The sequence below is a fragment of the Mugil cephalus genome, chromosome 18, assembly GCF_022458985.1.
Source record: "Mugil cephalus isolate CIBA_MC_2020 chromosome 18, CIBA_Mcephalus_1.1, whole genome shotgun sequence".
NCBI classification, from domain to species: domain Eukaryota; kingdom Metazoa; phylum Chordata; class Actinopteri; order Mugiliformes; family Mugilidae; genus Mugil; species Mugil cephalus.
The window spans coordinates 18,836,503-18,858,075 of record NC_061787.1 but is presented as its reverse complement, the minus strand read 5'-3'; positions in this window follow the sequence as shown (position 1 = coordinate 18,858,075).

Below are 21,573 nucleotides of genomic sequence, written 5' to 3'. Positions count from 1 at the left end.
CAATTCCGTGGCAAGTGCTATCTTCTCTAATTGTAGTGAAAATACACCTCCCCCCAACCCTTTTTTATATTTAATCATATCCCTGCTCCTCTGTTGACAGAGCTAGATGAACATCATTTCCACCGTTGTCGCTCCTGCTGGCCATATTAGCGCCAATGTTGACCAATTCCTCCAAGGTGACCGCCAGTAACTATGGTCAGCTCCAGTTCATTGCATTCAGAAAAGACTTTTGTGAAGTCGGCCCCATTAAGTCGAGGATAATTGTGTATGTGTTCTCCATGGTGAATATTTGATCTTCTGTTTGCCCTTTGCAGACCACACAGTGCAGAATAATGGCCCTCTTTGAGCGGCACGAGGCAAAACCGTGGGCTCCTTCGGCCCAGTAAGAGGCCAACCCAATTACTCTATCAATTATTAATTCATCATAAAGGTCGTCCCTTTGCTCCATTATCCACACCAGTCTGAGCATGCCAATGTCATGAGTGTTAACAGGGCCTTCAGGTCAAAAATCACCCAGACAGAGAACTCTGTCGACACTTCAGAAGACTCCTTTTACTGTCAAAAGTAGCAAGGAACCATATGTTTGAAATTAATGAGCACTACAGAAACTGTGGTAATAAAATAATAATAATAATAATAATAATAATAATAATAATAATAATAATAAAAAGACACCTTTGAAAATAATTTATTTGACTATAGTGTTTCAGTTTGTCCCAAGCTTACTATGTAGCTAGAGATTAGCACTGATGGCTAAAGTAATAGCGTTACACATGAAACTATGAATCTAAATTCTAGATGTTTGTTTCTGTTTGTTCTTTATTGTATTGTAAGTAAACTGTATGTGTCCATATCAAGTTTAATATATTACTGCAACCAGAAAATCAATTTTGTGTCCATTCAAACCACACAGCTGACCTTGTAGCAACCACTAGCATCATTGCTAGTAACACTGGGCAAACGTGGAGTAATGAGGTAGTTCAATACATGAATAGATGAAATCATGGCATTAAATGTGAAACAAGAACTCTAACCATTGGCACAAAAATATTTTTTAACTGGAGGACCCACTTGTCTTTTCACACAGCACTGCTAGCCTCGTTGCTATAACTAGCACCACTGCCAGTCCCGAGTTACTACTTTTTTATGTTACATATTTTTTCTTTAAATGGAACCAGATACAAACAAAAGGTAATATATATTTTTCTAAATTCCCAAATATGAATTAAGTGAATCATATAGTTTACATATGTGCTTTTTCATGCTTTTGTAGACGTTTTGCGAAAAGTTGAGCTGAAATTGTCAACCCTGCGCTGGCTGACTTGGAATTATAGCTTAGGTGCTAACATTTTTCATAGTAACAATGGACAAACAAGGCTGAAATTGGCTGACAAATTGGCTCTTTTTTTTTTTTTTTTTTTTTTTTGAGCAGCCACATCATGTAGTTCTACAACTCCATGTCTCTCACATACTCTAGGAGGAACAGTCCATCACTGTCAGTGTCTCTTATTGAAGTGAACCACAGTAGCTGCACAAGCAGATCAATCGACTTGCACCATGACCAGCAGTGGGTTCGTGGTCCTGTGTGGTTACACATCAGCGCCGGCAGAGATGTGGCCAATGTTAAATGTGTCGTCTGGTTTGACCTTTTAGCTAATGGCGCGGGTACTCCTTAGCAAAGGTCACATTCTACATTTCCAACCAATCATTGCACATTGCATTAACCGTCTGCTTGCTGGTGACCGAGTGAAACAAACCAAGGATCACGACAGATCAAAATACAGTGTACATATATAGTATTCGGGCCATTGCACAAATAATGATGTGTTCAGCGTGTGACGAAGTGTTTGTGATAATCAGTTTCATGGTGGATTTGATAGTGTGACATGATATGACCTTTACAGAGCCTGAAATGTATGTGTGCCAGGTCTAGGTTATATTACAACATCAATATTTATGATAATAATATCTAAGCGTGTTATTACCCTCTTCATCTGGAACAGACCACCTTTATTTTTAGTGCGTCGCCAGCAACACTGAATCCAGTTTGAATTAGACAGTATGAGGATTAAACAGTTTTCACACATACACTGCCAAAGCAGATTTTCAATTAAGAAGCTTTTTTCTATTTTAGAAAATTATAAATTGTCAAGGCTGTCTTCATTAAATTGTATTATTAGCCGTATTAGCATTATGTGCATAATTGAATATCATTATCTGTAATTATTCACATAAATTACATTTAGGCCACTGATCACTGGAGAAAAAATAACAAGGAAGTGACTGTGGTGTTTTTTTTGTTGTTGTTGTTCTGTTTTTTCAAGTCTAATTTGATCGTCCCATTTAGAAAAACGTCCCCCAAACAAAGTTATCATTAATATTCTAGTCCCACAATACCCTTCTGCTTAATAACTCACAAAACTCTCCTCAAAACTTTTGTGTAGTATATTATTAGGTTTGTGAGGCTGGGCCAATTTGCAAAGAAGTGTGAACACATAGATTTTGAAACTTGACAGCTAGCAAATAATGACACCAAATTATATCTTTATTACAGTTAATTCTCAGGCAGTGTAAAAATGAAGGGGGTGCAATGTATCGATGCCACCTACACACCTCTTTCAATTCCCTTCTGCTCACTTGGGAAAAAGGAGAAGGGGAATTTTTTGAGGCAGTGTGTCACATTGTCATGGCAACATGGTGAAAAAGAAAGCAACGTGTTTGAGAAAACTAAAAACAAAAGGACGCGGTGAGGTAATGGAACAGCCGCTGGTGGAGAAAACAAAACTGAAACAAAATGTGTGCGTGAGTACGAGCGTGCGCGTGCACGTGCATGTGTTTGTGCATTTGCGAGCGTGTGAGAAAGACGGGGCTGGAAAGTGCTGACTGGAAAAATGTGGGTTTCCTCAAAGAGCTCACGGATCCATGAAAGCATGCGGTGACAGAGTCTGGTGAGCACACTCAATCACTCATGTGGATACACATGCCCACACGCATACACAAGCGCACTTTTACAAATGCACACTCAGTAAAGGTTGCCATGGCAGTTAGAGCCACTTCAACTTTGTCACATGTACCTGTCTGGACCATGAGAAGAGTTTTATATCTACGATACCAGGCTGTAGCCTATACAGGGATTCCATCACACAATAATACAATAATAATAATAGAAATAATAATAGAGCTATTTCCTTTTCTTTTTTTTTAACCTGAATGAAAAACCTGTTTCTGTGCAGTGATTATTTACTGGATGAATATATTCTATTGAAGCATACTTATCAGTAGTGATGGCAGCTATTACCCTAATTTCTACACAATAGGTACATCTGTGTGTTTATATTTAGAAACCCTGGGCTGTCAACTGAATGCTCTTCTGTGATGGGTGAGCTGAGAGCGCCACTTTACATAAAAGGCCTGAGAATCAAGTGACTGGCGTGTTGCTGCACAGGAACCATTTTTAATAATCAAATTCCCCTGTGGCTTGAGGAAGAAATATGTGTGCCTGTATATATATGCGGGTGTCTGTTCATTCCAGTTCTCATTAGGATCTAACACTACAGGGCCCCAGCTTCAATGTTGTTTCCTGTATAGCCCATTACTGCTACCTGCCCCGGGGTTGGAAGTCGGAGCCCGAGACAAACAGCGAGCCGTGTGCGCTAAAATGCACCCTGGGAGATTAGCGTGGGGGAGAAAATCGGGATGTGTAAGAGGGGTGAGCTTAAGGTTGAGTCAACCCGAGGCCACGGCGGGCTGTGGGGGGAGAGACGATTTCCAGTATGGCTTTTAGAGCAGAGGGCAGGTGACAGAGAGGAGGGAGAGAGGCAGAACGTTTTGTTTCATTTAAGTCAGGAAATAGAGAAATATATTATTTAAACATTATAGGACTCGGGGTGGCACGATAAATAAAAGGTCGTTAACTTCAAGGCCTGCTCAGGTTTATACGGGTTGTGAAAGTTCACGTGAAGTGTAGTCAAGTTTTTACAACTTAGTTCACTTATCAAATATAACAATAATGTAGCCCAATATTTACTCATTTGTTTAAGATGGGATTAGCCCCAGGTGTTAAGTTCTGTGGGAACATAAATATAATGCATAAATTAAGTCACAGTCAAGTCTCCGAGGCTTGGAAAATTAAAACTCACACTGCAAACAAACAAATCTATCATTTGCAGTGGGTTTGCCGTAGCGTAGCTGAAACCTACTGAGGTGTCTGGGACAAAGAAAGGAAGAGTGCACGAAGCCATGATAATACTATTAAAAACGCATTAACCAACAATGCACTAAATGTGAAGACATGTCTAACAGGAAGGAAATGTGCTGTAGATTAGCTGTAATCCCTGCGTCTTTTTTTTTTTTCTTTTCCTTAACCTTGATTTCTGAGATTACAGTGTTTAGAAGGCTTCAGTGATAATCTAAACAGTGTTGTGCAGGATTCTGAAGTCAACAGCTCTAATGTCAGGGCAGAGATCAACAAACCAAAATTTGTGTGCACACGCGGAGCAGTGCTGTCGGTGGTTCTGAAACAGCAGTAGACATCCATCAGAGGCAGCTGCTGTTAAAATGTGCGCTCAGAATGATTTTTATTTACATGCAGAGTGTGAATCGGAGATCAAATATGCGGATGCATGTGGAGACTCATTTTAGTGCCAGCTACTCAGACATCCTCTATTTTCTGAGTGATTTCAGTAACACTAACCGTCTGCCAGCATTTACTAACTTCAGCTCCAACATGAGCCGCTCATTTTCAATTATTATTGTTTGAAGAATGCACTTAACACAGCTGGCTAGAGGCCGACTGGGGTTTTAGTGGCAGGAACGCAGAACGGTGAAGATACAGTAGCGCCTCTTGAGCAGGCATGGATGTAAACTGGGCTCTTCTGGTTTATACTTCTGCTGCATTAGTATAAACCGAGCTTTATTGAGCAGCTGCTGGATTAACACAGCCACGGCCAAAGAGACGGAGCGCCAGGAGGGAACTCCTCGACTTTAAATGAAGTTGTTATCTCATGAAGGAATACGGCAGTGGACGCAGGTATATGCAGATCACAGTTAAATTTCTGATTCCGCTGCGAGTGCTCACGAGAGCCTGCATCCTTGTGCCTGATCCTCCAACACCGAAAATCTGCACCGGCACTGAACGGTTTGAGGGGAGAGAGGGTTCATTCAGGAGAGTCAGTATGTGTCTGTAGTGACTCATGAGTTTCTTAAGGAGAAAGATTTAGATGAAGAGGCAGTACCTCCCTCGGTGCGATTTGAAAAGGCCAGTTTTTTCTGTCTTGCGTGACTCAACTCCTACTACGTCTGTGTTGTGCCAGTTGCAATTTAGCAGGTGTTGGTGGGGACGGCTCACACTGATACTGTCAGTCACCATGTTTTCCAATTACCATAGCCTGCACACCAACATGATTGCCTGATTGGCAGTGTTATTTCCGTGGCAATTATTATGATTCTGATTATGTCAATCATTTCGCTCTCTCTGCTACATGTGGCATCAAATAGCAGTCACTCGAGTCACTCGCTTTCTATCATCGCCCCCCCGCCCCCCCACATGTGTCTGATGGCTGTTTGAGGTATATTCTCTCTTTTTACAGTAGAAAAACTTTTTAAAAATTCATGCTCTGCTCGCCTCTAGCGCTATTACCTTTGAGCTCGGTAGCTCATTCTAAATTACTAACGGCCTGTATATGGTCCCCATAATGATCATTTTCACTCTGTGTCTGTAATAATTGCGAGGTTAGTTCTATTTTAGTGCAAGCTCAGGGCTTCTGGTTTTATCTTGCTACTTCTTGTATTATTCATGTCATCCTCGTGTCTTTGACTTTTCTTACAGCCCTCTCCATTTAAACCTCAATTACTACTATTACCTTTTCTATACTCCTTCAGTTAAAAAAAAAAAAAAAGAAGACATTTTCTTCATTATCGTCGCCGCCGCCGCCACCGCCATCATCATCTATTTACTACATGATTCAATTAGTGAGGCATCAGATAAAAGGTCAGGACTGTAATCAGTCCTTTGAGAACATGTTTTCTCTCCGTGCACCTTCCACTGAGCCTGGCTTTACGTCTAAGCAGGGCCTAATGACCTCGCTTCCCTATTTTGTGACTGAGACACCTGCACTTTTGAACTAATGCCGTATCCACAGCAACAAATGTGCTTCGCCGCGAGACCTTAGCGCGACAAGCAGCTCGCACAGGATCAGCAGAAACGCCGAGGCTTCATTTCGTCCCCTCTTCACGACGATGCTTTAATTCGAGGCCGGTTTAATTTTTGCTCCTCAATCTTACAAATGGATACAAGTGACTTAATGTGAAACAGTCCAGCTCCATGCCGGGGTCAATTTTCAGTGCTCACCGACGACTCCTTTTATCTTGTGTAGTACATTTGCTGCCTAAGCAGACCGAAACGCTAACAACAATACGTGCACTCAGGTGTGGTCAGATTGCTTTTAATATCCCTTATCCCCTACTGATTGCACATTCAGCATAACGCAAACACAGGCAGTTACTTTCTTGGCATAAAAATCCCTCACTTAAATGCATAACCTGAAACACTGATTGTATCTCACTATCACACAATCGCCCATTAAGTGCAGACAGTGTAATGCTAATGATGTGCAGCAGCTGAATGACCTGGACCACATTGTCATCTCACCTCCTATTTAAAACATACTGATAATGGCTTTTAGGTATTCTCAGCAAAAAAAAAAAAAAAAAAGCATAACATATTAGACTGACATATTAGTCTTATGTTTGTGTTTTATATGTTAACCCTTTAAAGCCTGAACGTACCGCTGGTGATAAGTTAAATACGCGGTATTTGAATTAACTCAGCAGTTTGCTCTATTGACAATATTCAAAGTGTGGCTGAACACTGGGAAGTTGTGCTTTTGTCTGGAAAACCTTTGTGACGCAAGACCTCAAAGGTATCAGGTCTTGCGTCAACCAACAGCAGCGGTGTGTCATCATTACCGTAATGCTAGCTTTTGTTTTCCCCCAGTAAGAGCAACTTCCCAGTGTTCAGCCACACTTTGAATTTTTTTCTATTTGTGAGTTATGGTAATTCAAATACCGCAAGCTTTTTTTTTTGCAGGCAGATGTTCAGGTCTTAAAGACTTGAATACAAAAGTAGATGCAGTAGATGAAGCCTACACTCGGGATTCCTTACATACGTAATCCAGGCACTTCCACAGATGTCGAAGTCATAGTTTCCTGCACTATGCAACAACAGATGAGCTGTACGGATGATGCATGCACACACCCATGGACATATTACGATATGCAGTCACTGATTTCAACACATGCCACACAGGAGGCCTTGCCGGTCACGACCATAGACTGTATATTAAAGTTGGATGTGAAAAAGTGAAGCCAAAGCAAGTAGAGCTCCCCCTGGTGGCTGGCTGCAGTGTAGGTCATAAGCTCCAAATGAGAGGATGGGACGCGGGTCAAACAAAAACACTAAAATACATGTCAAATATTAGTCAGTCATCATGATGTCAACAGTTGCCATGACAAATGACCCAATGAAGTGGCCTCGTCAAACCATGAGTGCAGGGGAAGAAAAATGTTAAATAAATTCTAGCGTCAGGTTGACAAAAGGAAGGAAGTGAGGACATGTCATCCATATTTTATACAGTCTGTGCTCACATGCAAGAATTTGCTGATCTGAAAATAAAAAAACTTGGAGCTAAACGATCTGTCCAGTTTAAAGTTTTCTGAAGCCTTTATTGACATTTTTATTACTGCTTTAGGGAACTGTTTTTAGTTGATCCATATATTTGGTCAAAAATACCTGAACAGCTATTAAAAAATTGCCTTTAAAAGTTCCCAAGAAGATGAATCCTGATGCTGCTTGTGATCCTCTGACTTTTTATCTCCAGCCACCATGACATTGACATTTTTAGTCAAGTGGCACTCAACAATTAGCGAATCTAAGTAGGGCTTAGTCCTCCTGGCTGCACTAAAGGAAACCGGTAATTTCCTGAACCATCTAAGCATCTGCACAATGGATAAGTACAATGAATGTACAACCATTCATGGTCCCAAATGATAAATCCTAAGCCAGATTTATGTTAGATGGATATTTTTGACATTTGGTGTGGACGTGCATGTTCCTCACAGGATTAACACTCCTACATTTGGATTATCCCGTTGACTTGATCTCTTCTAATGCCATTATAATGGCTACATTCTAATTCGTCCATCCCTGTTGGTTTATGAGAACATTAGCATGCCGATATCAGCATCTTGCAAGCGTGCTTGCTCACCCACAAGCACAGCCTCAGTGAGGACCTGGATTTGAACTGGCAACCTGTAGTGTGTGAAAAGTTAGAACTAGAAGTGTCAATAAATGAATGTCAAATAGCCTTCTAATTAACAATCAAAGGGGATTCATTTGACTCCGAGACTATTTCACACTTCGGCTATTTAAGACAGAGGCTTTTTTTTTATTATTACGGTCTGAGGCTAATCTGCCTAATATGGTTCTGTTGACACACTCACCAACAGTGACCTATATCTGAATGAAAGCTGACAGACACCCACCCCCCACCCCCCACACACACGCCAGTAATCACCTTAAACATCAACGTCTTATCTTTCCTGAACTCACACAGGCAGTAGTACGCCTGCCTGATCAAAGACAAAAACAGCAGACTCCAGTGTGTGTGTGCGAGTCCATCACAGCAGTTGCTCCGTCAGCATACTCCCAGTCCGAGAGAGAGAGAGAGAAAGAGAGGGAAGGAGTGGTGAGGGTGGGGGGGTGGGGGTCCACACAGCATGGCTAAAGAACTCATCAACATCCCCAGGCGCTGTGCTTGGTGTGTGGGATGATGTGCTGCAGCCTCGCGGCAAAGGACTCCCCTCAACACACACACACACACACACACATCATCATCATCATGGACCCGCCTGTACACACATTAACATGCTTACTGTCTGCATTCATCCGGCAAATACGCTTGTTACCCGCGAGGACAGGCTTTTTTTATTTTATTTTATTAATTTATTTTTTTAACAGGGGGTTAAGATTTTGGAGTGCAGGAGCTTGTTATGAGAAACTCGAATTTGATTTGTTATGAATGCAAAGCACACAGCTAAAAGCTCCTGGGGTATTTAGTTTCTGGCTATAGGCTTAATGAGTTTGTGCGTGCATGTGTGTGTGTGTGAGTGCCGCATGCGGGCATCGGCGGCCTGCGCGGGTGCATATGTGTGTTTGTTTTGCACTCCTCAAAGAGGAGAGCTCTCTCGTAATGTGTAATACACTCATGTGATGGCTAGTGGCTGGAGGCGCACGGTCTAATTCACTCTCAGAGGCTAATTCCATGCTAACAAGTCAGCGATGCCACATGCCTGTCCTTGCCCACAGCCCAGTGGGCCAGGCTCAAAGCAAACCAATTAGCCAGCCTTGCTCTGGGTCTGTCAAGCCCCCTCCGGAAAGTCATTCGAAACTTTTTTTTTTCTCCCCCTCTTTCCTTTCTTCCCTTGGAGGCTTTTGAATGAAGGAGGTCTGTGAGGAGTGTAAAGGGGCTTCGCATTAATAAGCCTGTATCACTGACATGAAAGACGTCCAACATGAAACATCAAATGCACAAGGCTAAGCTGCCTTGCCAATTAGATAAAATGGCTATTTAGTGACAAATCGCCGAACACACAAATGAAACCACGTCTAATGTACGAGCGTGGAGATGAATGCACTTTTAAATGGACGCATTAGCACGCTACGGGATTCTTTGTGAAAACTTTCACTCGCTCTGTCACCAAGTTTGTGCGAGGCGGCAAACATGAAGGTGTCAGGCCTCGCTAAGTGGACTGACTTGACACTGTGCAGGATTGCAGCGGTTCCACTGTGGGAGTAGCTAATTGGATGGTAATTAATGGAATGGAGGCCGATAAATACCTTTGTGAGCAGGCTTGTCAAGGACACGGAGGTGATGGGAGGGAGTCTGTGAACCAGAGCAGGAGAGAGAGAGCTACAGCACAGACACCTTTTCTTCATCGTGACAGCTAATCCTCATCCCTTCATCCCTCTCCTCAATTCCTAAATGAAACTACCCCTCCCTCATCACTCCTCCTCTCCCATTCCTCTCCCTTCCTCCCCTTATCAGGCCCCCTGCCTATTCTCCCCTGCCCCAACTCCACTTGTTTCCATGGAAACGCAGGATAAAAAGAGTTACTTCTAGATTAAATCAAAGATTTTGAAGTGCCGAAAATATTACAGGCTCTTTTGAATCGTGTTCCTCGAGTTCAGGATGATACTCTATTTTCTCCTTCCAGACAGTGGATGTGTGCCCCTCTCTCTTCACTGTAGGAACATAGACACAGCAGCAGCAGAACAGCCTATTCACTCTCTGACACAGAGTGTAAGGCCCGTCTGTCTCTGTGGGACCAATGAATGGCTCACAGGTTCGACAGTTATTCTTTCTTCACATCCCCTCTGTATTTTAAGGCTTTGTAGGTGTCCCACAAATCTGCCTAACCGATCTTTCAGCTGCCACCGTGGAGGTCCAGGGGAGAATTTTCTGCATAATTCAGCATCCAGGCCCCAAAAAGAACGAATCCTGCAAAACATTCTTGTGCCGTTTCCTTGGGATACCGCGATCTGATAAGGCCCTTGAACATACAGCAGGTTACTGTGACGTTCTGCAGGTTAGCCTGACAGTAAACTCTGTTGTCTTGAGGTAGCATCTCTTTGATCCCGCTCACCATTCAGTACACTACAAAGCTCTGGAAGTGTCACTTATCTTAAATAAATAGTGGCTTTGCCATGGTGATGAGCAAATGAGTTTGTTGCTGTCTATATAGTTGCTTCCATTAACAGTCATACCCTGATAGCAAATGAGAGAGGTGCAGCACATTGGATTAAGTCACCATTTAAATGTTTCGTGGACTTTTTGTTTTGGAACAATACACAACACATTTTTTTTCTTTTACTAAACTTGTAATGTACAGTTCATTCTTTACACTGTGCAACATTTATTTGCAGCAAGTGGAGGCCAGTTAGCTTGACCAGCTAACGTCTACTAGATATTGCTGCTTGTTCCTATGTAACATCGATTATACACACAGATATATTGTGTGTCAATATGACACCTTGTTAGTGCAAAGAAGCCAGACCTGTAGATGGATGTCAGAACAGAAGGGCTTTCATCAAATAAAATAACACAACTCTGTAGATTTTCAACAGTTTGGTTTGTTATAAATGGCAAATTCACAGCTCCATAAGTACAAATGAAACAGGATGCTAGGTTGAATGACGTCTTTTACTCTGAAATCTTTGTTCTTTGAAAACTGTAACAAGACTACTCATGTCTTCAAGACGGGCTTCTCATGTTATTCATTTCTAAGTATGTTTAAATATTGTAAAGTAGTTTTTTTTAAATATAAGTCCATGTTCAATTTAGAAACAAATTAAGACAATCACAGAGACACAATTACAACAAATGCAATAGTTAAAAGGTTATGTAAACCTATGGAAGGCTTCAAAAGTATTAGTATTATTTTAAATTCTAATAAAATATTTTGCTCATTTACATTAAAATGACATGCTATTAACAAAAGTTCTATATCCCAGGACTCATAGTTTAAAATACAGGCACATCTCTTTAAGAGAGAGATACGAGAACACATTTAGCCCTGATCTGAGAGAAATACATATAAAAACATTTTTTTCATTGATTCGTGCTCTTAGGAGCCTGGATACAACTTACTGATACAAATTCACTTTAGCATTTATATTTCACTCCCAAAGTCATGTCAATGAGCTTCTCCTCAGTTAACCCTGGGAAACTTTACATTCTACGCAATCTAACATTGCACTGGATAACTGGAAGATTACTGATAAATAAGTTTCTTTTCTTCAACTGAGAGCTAGCTTAGCTTTCCTGTTAGCTGTTATCCTCCATAGATAGTATATCAGTGGTTACTGGGAGCCACTTAATGTTAGTTCTAGGAAAAGGCGTACTTGCTGTGATATATCAAATCTAATATCAATATGAGATTTTCATCTGTGAAACATTTCCTTGTTACTTGGTTCTGACATTTCTTTCATTGCAGCATTATAAAACTCTGGCAATTTAAACATTTCAGCGCTTCAGTATGGCGACAACGAAGACACATCTCTAAGGGGTCTTCGGGGTAGTTCAGACCTTGTTATTTGAACTCAATCACAAGTAACCAGCTGAAAATACTTTGTGCAGAAGTGACATTTTGAATAGCTCTTGAGATCTCGGCTCCGCAGTCTGTTTGCAGCTGCTGTCTCTGAAGTGTCAGAACCAAGAACAGTGCTGTTAGTTGTGCGTGCATTACAACATGAAGACTGATGGTACACATTTTGGAACAAGATGCAAAGTCTCTCTTTGTTACTAGAAGCATGCATATACATAAAGTCATCATTTATTTATCTCTGTGTTATTTATTTGCAGAGATTTACACAAAGCTCAGATTATAACTGGAACCCTGGAATTTGCCATACACAAAGTAGGTCAACTAAGTAGATGGCGCTTAACGTGACCAAGGACCCACTGTGTGTTGATACTACCAAGGGAATGCAGACCACTTCCAAAAGTGGATTAGTGTAGACTAGCCAGCACTGGCTTCTCTCAGACGGCCGAGTGACCAGTGACCTCTGAGCTCATGTACAGAGAAACATATTGAATGCTTAAATAATTAAGTATGTAGCAATTTGAATTTAGGAGATACTATAAAGCATTTTTATGTGTTCTGAACTCCAGTCAAATTATGAATATGGACGCTGAAGCCTGACACTGGAATTCATAGGAGGTGCAGTCACGGTAGTAAAAAAAATATATAAAGCCAAATATATATATACAGTATATGAATTTAATTAAAAGATGAATTTTTGATCTTGTCCAATACTCGGCCGCCTAGCTGTGGGTTCAAGAGAGTACAGAACATCATCAACCTCTCTGTGGAAACCACTGCCGGTTGTCCATTTTGCTCGGCTCAGATGAGTGACAGGAGATCCACACTGACACCGGTGGCACGTAGAGCTTTTACCAGAAGCTGACTGAGCGTGTCCCTCCTTCACAGATGAGCGAGTCCTGAAGGAGATGAAAGTGCAAGTTACCTGACACGGGGTGGGGGACAGGCAGACATGTTCGCATGTGCCCGCACACACACACGCACACACACACACACCAGAAAAGCGGTGACTCAATCTCAGGGGAGAACTCTGGGAGTATGGACATCGCTCTTTGCCACGAAGAGGACGCTCCGTCAGTCCACAAGGGGACCCGTCTGAGGCGAAGCAGTCCACTTTACTCTCCATCAAACTTGTCAGGCTGCTCTGCTGGCGTTTGTCGTCCCTGACCAATAACTTTAATGTACATTTTTAACACTGCGCCTGCATTCCCCCTTCCGAGCGAAGAAATCATAGCTGAGTTCCCAAGCAGCGTGGCCGCTAAACGCTGCAGGACTTCTACATTTTTCAATGCATACATTTTTTATGTTAACAGGATTGTATAACTTACATCCCCCTTCTTTGTGGCTCCATTGTACTCTAGACTGTGAGAGCAATGGCGTGCTCCAGGGAGAAAGGATTTTGCAGATTGGGTTATATTATTCTCCCTGTGCCACCCCTTTACTGTACAGTGGTGCAGTGCTACTACCACCCGGCAGAGAATGATTTATGAGGTGCACGCTCACCAAATTACATCTAATGAATTGTATTGGTCCTGACTGAGTTCAACCCCCCCCCCTTCATTTTAGTGCCTTTGTTAAACATGGGTTAACTACCACAGGAATAGCAATCAATGCCGAAATGGTTAATGAGTAAACGGTGCGGAATAGAGAATATGAAGGATTGATTTGCTCTTTCACCTAAGTGGGATTTATAGTGTGTGTTCTCACGCCGGCTCCCAAAAGATTAACCCTTTGCTCCGGTGTTTCACGATACGGCATGCATATGTTCGGCCCAGGAGGACGCTGTACTAACAGATCCCCGCACATCTGTCTGCATGTCTCAGATCTCGACTTCCTCCCCGCGACTGATCGCACGGGGGGGAGGGGGTGGGATACATTTTACTACACCTGCATCAAACCGACGAATCCAACCATGCCGGAGGTCAGCGTTCCGTAAATATCCTCTCGCTCTTGTTAACGTGTCACGGCTTTTAAATGGGTAGACAAACAGCCCACCTGGGAGTCGTGGGAAAGGGGAAGGGGGCGGCGGCGGTGGCGGCGGCGGCTGGGTGTCGTGGATGAGTAGGAAACAGAACGCGGCCCGTCCGCTCCCGCCGTTATTTTTACAAGTCTTTACGACTCAATTTAGCGGCTGGGAAATAAAACAAGCGGGGTGTCGGAGCTCGGGAGGGGTGGGGGGGTGGGCTTAGATGAGTTAGTGGGGCTCCCTGAGCTGTCAGGGAGCTCGCCTCGACGGCGTGGGGGTAGGGGATCAGAGGTAAGAGTGAGAAGACATAGGAAAGGGAAAGGAAGGGGGGGGTGAGCCGCCCTAATCAAGCAAGTTTATTCAGATCAACGTCAGTCTTTAGCTTCGCTTCACTTCTCAGCAGCTCGACTGAGAGGTTAGCTGAGGGGACCGGGGTCTCACCTCAAAGACACACGGGCCTCGCTTTACTTCCTGCATGCCAAATTAACACGTTCAGTTTAGGATTTTCCCGCAAATTCTCCACGCTTCTACTTCTTCACGAGAAACAACATAGGCTTTGGTCCTGGAAAAAAAAACACATTTTTCCATTTTCTCATTGCACTGAGGTGGCTCCACATGCTGTTAATATTGCACTCTGATATTGGCTTCTTTTCCTTTTTTTTTTTTTTTTTATTTCTGCACGCTCTGATAGCGCCATGTGTTAATGGCACTGTCTACCCCTCCGAAAGGCCTCTTCTTCTTCTTTCACTCGCATCTCTGTTTCTCTCCCCGCACCCCCCACCTCCCCCTTCCGCCGTTATTTCAGACCAATTGGGAGCGCACACGCGGTGAAGGGAGGAGAGGGTCGGTAATTAAAATTCTGTTCGGCATGACAACGCTGTTTCATGCCTCATTTTTTTTTTCTTCTCGCTCTCTCCCTCTTTTCTGTTTTTGCACGTGGGATGAATACGGGATAAGCGGGGAGACTTTTAACAGGTAAACAGGCTCTGCTGGCATGTTCTTCAAAGTGCACCACCTCGAGCGCGCAAGTGGAGAACCGGCAAAAAACCCTGCAAGCTTATCGGCAACACCGGCGGTCAGGTTCGGTATTGGCGGAGCCTGTGGTGTCTAGAGTGGATTCTGTTTGACAACTGGGAACGTGTATTTGTGGTGCCGGGCTGCATGCATGTGTGTGGACGTGATGCGCTGCATGCTTGCATGTGCTGATCCTGTGATGTGTTTACACACTGAAAGCAGAGGGGGGGGCGGCGGCGACAAGAGAAAGCCTCCTGGGATGTCGTCCGCAGGGCTTGTCAGCTACTGTCACTCAGTCATCAGTCGCCCATATCCCATGCTCCCCCGCTCCAAAACCCTCCCCCCTCACACCCCTCCCCGCAAAACAAAGACAGCATCAGCCACAGCAGCTGCATCCAGGGACCATCCCTCCACCAGTGTTTAACCTCTGCTACAGCTTCCCTCCGTCTCTCGCTTCCCTTTGCTTAGCTATGTCCCAGCCTCCTCCTCATCCTCCTCATCCTCCTCCTCCTCCTCTGCTACTCTCCTTCATCAAAGCATTTCTGGCTATTTTGTTTCACAGTTCTACAGAGAGTTATTGCTCATGACAACGATCACGGTCGTTTATTTTCTCTCGGCAGCCCGGGCCTCTGTATGCACGCCGGGCTAGTATTACCCCTATGATATTCAAGCGCTCTCTATTAAATATGCATGAACCCTGGAGATGAAAATTAATTTTGGGAATGTTCTCTCCCTCTTTCTCCCCTCGCTCTCTCTTTGAATGTTCAAATATGCCTTCATCTGCCTTTGTGTCAAGCCGCGAATTCATTATTTCATTTGCCGGTTGACGGTGTAACACAAGGCGATGTTCACTCCGGCCAGAAAACACGTGTAGCAAAAGGGGCGACTCCTCGCAGATTTCACAGATTGGCAAAGTTGGAAAAGTTTGCCCTGAGCTCTTACCACTCATGAATATTGAGGGCCGCAAAATGGGAAAATATTAAACTGAATAATGCATGTATGAAGCGATGGGAACCTGCACTAGGACGCAGCAGTTTTTCTTCGGCATCTCAGCAAACCGCCCATCGTCTCGGCTCACAACGCTCACAATGGTCATGATGCCCGGACCCGGCGACCTCGGGACTCCAGACTCCGAGCTCATACTGCATGTGGGTTGCTGACGCCCCTCCGTCCGTTCTGCTGCGCCGTAAATTACAGTATTCCTCGAAAAAAAAGAGTGTGCGGAAGAGTGAGAACATCAAAAAAAACGCTGCAGACACAAACAGCCTGGTGGAGCAGGCTGTGTAGGAGGGGGAAGCCAACACGAGGATGAAACAAGAGCCTCTTTAAGAAACAGTATGCAGCAGTGAAAAGGAGGTTTCTCTCAAAAATGCTGCGGAATTACAAAAGAACTGCTGTAGTCTCGCACTTTAGAATCATCAGACATTGAATATCATCCATTTTGTGATTGAGAAAGCAGTGAGTGGTCAGATCTTAGAGGAAAGTGTTTTCTTTTTGGAGGGAAAAAAAACACTTGTCGGGAGTACAAAAAATGTCTGAATGGTTAATCTGTAGCTGGAGCCAGCAGCTGTTTATCCACCTACCGGCTATCGTATGTTGTTGCAGTCGTGGCTCAGGTGGTAGAGTGGGTCTAATTGCAGGGTTGGTGGTCCAAATGCTGCAGGCGACCAATTGTTTTCCTGGGTCGCTCATTGTTGTTTAGTAAAGCAAGGAACGCACAGAGAATTTGATGATATATCTGGACTGAATTTAAATGGCTGGAGCCTAGCAGCTGATTCCAGCCCAAAAAATACCTAGCCTCCTGTGTAGAGAAAACTGTTAAGACAATGCCGACATTATCACCTTTCTAAATTCTTCACTATTTTACTAGCTAGGTGCTAACTCTGTCCACATTATGCTTTGTTCGGTTTATGTAGTGCACAGTGAGTTTTTGAAGTCTCCTTCTAGCTACAGCTGAACATGCTATTGCTATTATGAGAGCCTAAAGAGTCAACCAAAATAGAAAAGTTAAGACTACAAACCAAGGCAACAACTTGCATACAAATATTGTATGAAGCTTTTTTGAGCATCACTGTGTGGCCTTTTAAATACAAGGAGTCATGTGATCCACTGTTAATATTACACTGCATCAACACTAGCAGCTAGCATCACATTGCAAAGTCGTGTTGTATTATGTAAGTTCCTATCACTGTTTTCATGTTTTTTTTGAAGTTGTTTGAAGAAAGCTTTCGAAACTTTTGCGAATGAGGCAAACTAAGTTCTGAGTAAAATATGTGGACCTTAATTTCTAACTTTTTCACTATTCTCGCGAGCTAGTTACTAACTTAGAGTTATTCAAGATTCTCAACAGTCGACCTACACATTGAAATTATTGGTTATGAAACAATCATCTGCAAAACGCTCTGCGACTTCACAAATATGAGGGCTACTTACTAACACATTTCAAATTTTGCGATCAAAATTAGAGCTAGGCCTTATGGGAGCTGTGGGAACTCCAAAGGGAAAATATCTGGGACTTTAATTTCTAACTTCTCCACTATTCTGACTTGATAATCTCAAACTTTGATGGATGACGTTATGAGTACGTAGTGAACAGTGGATCTGCTACATCCTGGCATATGAGAGCCTGAAGACTCAACCAAAAGTTGAGCACTGTACACAAAGATGATGACAAAGCAAGATGCTTTTAAGGCTTTTAGGATCTGTGGATTTGGCTAACAACAACCACCCATGATTAAAATCTTGTTTCAATGTACAAGTTCTGAAATAAAAAGTTCATTTGAAAACATTCAGAGTCTGTACACTCAACCAAAAAAAGTTAGCTGCTACAAACCCGAACAATAACCTGCAAGATACTTCTAATCTCTGTGGGCTGGACACCATCAGCGACCCCTATTGCACAGAAGACCCGACATGATCTTTTGTTAATTTGAAAACATTAATAGCAGCTTTGAAGTGTTTATTTTTAAGTTAATTTCCTGGCTATCATCGCCTTCTGCTAATAAAAAGTTCATTTACAAATATGTTTCTTTTCAAATTTTCATGAACACCGTGCATTATTGTATTTTAGTGACACCACGTGACACCACGAGGCCCCTGTCGCCTTGAAGAGCTGCCTGTTCAGCAGAGGGGGAAGCTTTGGGCTGCTCCGCACCAGCCCCCTATGGCCTGCGTTCACTCACCCTGACTCCATCTGCATAACTGCATCTTTCATGAGATGTGGTCAATGTCCAATCCATACTGTATAGGGCTCTGTGAGAGTGCGTTGAGGTGAATGTGTGTCAGCCTGAATTTTATTTCCTGTTCTAGCGTTCTGTCTCACTGCAATGCATTAATGTTTTTGTGTGTGTGTGCGTGTGTGTGTGCATCCACGTAGTTCACGCTCTGATTTAGTGATTGTGATCCTACCTGTTCGGGTCACTGTCTTTGCAGTCGGCCGTAGACTAATCTTCCGGGTCAGCAATTGAACGATCTCTCTTTCTCCCTGCCACGAATTAGCACTCTCACCTGTGTCTCTTCATCACCTTCATGGTTCCTACTAGTGGCACCTTGTTTAAGCCCAGTCAATATTAGCAAAGAGGGATGTGGGTGCTGGTCGACGACCCCTGTAGTTCTTATCAGGTAAAGTGGTTTTTGATTAGTGTTAATGGCTGGGACTAAATAGCCTTCAGCTTTTCCACTGGATACTCTTGTTATTATGTGTGTTGAAGCTCAGCTCAAGGGCGCGCTAGCAATTCGTCAAGCTGAAAAAGCTATATGTGCTTTGCAGTGACGAACAGGTTCCCTCAACTATACCCTTTACACACTGTCTGGTTGCTTTTTTTTTAGCTATTTTAAGAACGCTGCTGGATGGTGTCTGGGCTGCAGAGTGTCTCCCTGCCACCACAGCAGAGGACTTTCGGCGTGTCAGCACCACCACGGCGTACGAGACAGCGAAGATGAGGCTTTTCTCGTTGTGCGCGCTCCGTACCGGCGATCCGCTCGTGGCCCAGAAAGACAGGCTGCGGCGCCCGCTTCCCCAAAATGCTCGGCATCTGGTGCAACAGACAGCCTTGCATGTTAATGCCGAGTTAATATTATTCTTATGAACTGCGAGTGACTTCGCATGTTAGTGAGCGCTCTGTCAAATTAACGTCAGTTCCATTAATGGCGCCGTCGATTTCATGTCACAGGCGCGCACGCATGCACAGCCTCATGCAAAGATTCACACCCCTGCATCTCAGCGCGCGTACACACACACACACACACACACACACACACACACACACACAGTGTTTACACATGCACGTCTCTTTCTCTGCACAGGCAACAGAGAAGAGGAAAATGAATGCCCTGACTCATTTATCACATAGCCCCAAAACTACAGATGAATCCAGTGATGAAAATCTGTCCTGAGAAATGTCAGGAAGATATTAACTCCGATACATCAAAGAGGAGCTCCGGTCTCTAAGCTGACTGCCAGCCGATGCTCCCAGCGTTTGGTTAAATAGGGTGGCGGGGGTTGTGTGTGTGCGCGTGGGGAGGGGGGGGCGCACGCCAGCGTCGGTGTAATTTTTGCCAAACTCTGACCATTTGTCACACAGGAAACGAGTAAATAAAGACACAAGTCACTTCCATCCGAAGATTAACACCCGAAATGATGCAGAGCGAATTTCATTAGGGCTCAAACGCCATTCTTTAGATCTGTCTGATCTCAGTGAAGTGTGGGAGACTGAAGGGGGAAAGAAAAGAGGAGGGAAAATTGCCTTTTCATGTAGATTTCACTAATCGCTTCCCCTAACAAAATACGGCAGACTGCTGCTAATAAGTAAGTTAAGGCTCAGTGGACATATGGAGTGAAACAGCGCAGAGGCTAATGGAATCGGGGGCTTTCCATGCCTCCGTGGGTGTCTTAATTGTCAAAAGGAGATTCTCAGATGAGCATTTCAGCGCTCGCCGGCTGGATTGTGGGGAGCCTAAAATTGGAGTGCGACTCACTGGACTTGTTTTAAGGCTTTTCTCGTGTGTGTGTGTGTGTGTGTGCGAGAGGTGGATCAAATCCCTGATCCAGCAGCCGGTAGCAGGTTCCTGTGATTCGCGCTTGTTTATTTGGCGGCCAGCCTCCTGCAAAGTGAATGTTTTCAGTGCAGCGGAACAGGGGTTGCAAGGAGGAGGAGGAGGAGGAGGGGGGGGGGGCTCATATCAAAAATCTATAACTTTGCTGCCATTCTATGCTTTTTCATCTCGGAGTGAATGCATTATGTGCTCGTTTGCTTTTGCATGGATTTACTTCGTCATAAATATTCATTCCGAGCGTCACGAACGTGATTCATTAGAAAAAATACAGCATTGCTTTTTCAATCTGAAGCCTGCTCAGATTTATTGGCCGTCGTTGCCATTGTTATCAGACTACCTTTATTGTGATGTATTTTACCACTAGTTATTTTAGAGATTCAGCCACCGCTGCGGTTCGTTAGGAGTGAAGCCGGAGTGCAGGGGCACTCCATGAGCGCGGGAGAACGCGCTTTTAATCTAAAAAGGTCAATGTGCACGAGCTATTTTGGAGATTCACTTGCAAGCTTATAATTGGGCCCTTGTCTGAAGACAACGAGGAATTAAATGAAGACAAAGTTAGCGAGCGCGTGGTTGGCCTTTGATGAGAATCGGGGAGTGAGGACCCTTCATTTGCAACCTTTAATCAGTCCAGTGAGATCCGATTCGCGTGTGATTGTAGGAGAAAAAGAAAGCGGGGCCAGAAATGAAATGCTAATTAGTATTGATTACCTATGTGCATATGACCCCGCGCTCTCCCCTTGCATTCTTAAATCAACCCAAATTATCGGATTTTCTAATTTCATGCAAAAAATGCCTCCACAATGAAACCGTGGCGCCCATCGGGGTGTGAGGAAATTATAGTGAAGAGAGACAAGGCTTTCTTTTTGTGAGGAGGCGTGGGTGCGAACCTGAATTACCCACCCCGGTTTAAGTTAAGGATGATAATTATTCCAGGAGGGTCTGTGGGGAGTAAAGGTGATTCAGGTAGCGTTTTTTTTCTCAAATTACATTTTACGTCACTGCACCGTCGCTAAGCGATGGCTTCCACCAGGCCATACACATATGTAATTACTTCTTCTTAAGACAGGGAGCGGAAAAAAAAGTCCATTCAGGCAAGTAGGAAAAAAAAAAGCCCAATTACATGTATACACAATTAATGCACCCGTGGGAAATTGAAATTTTCAAAATGATAAGATTAATTCCTAATTATGGCTTCACATACGTACACACACACACACACACACACACACACGAGGCCTCACACAGTTAATCTACTTCACTAATAAGCCACCGATTGTACGGTGGAGGTGTGAGGAGCTGGAGTGGACAGGACAAGTGATGGAGGGAATCCATGTCACAGTGGACCCGATGAACCGGAGAGCCATGAGGACGGGACAGTG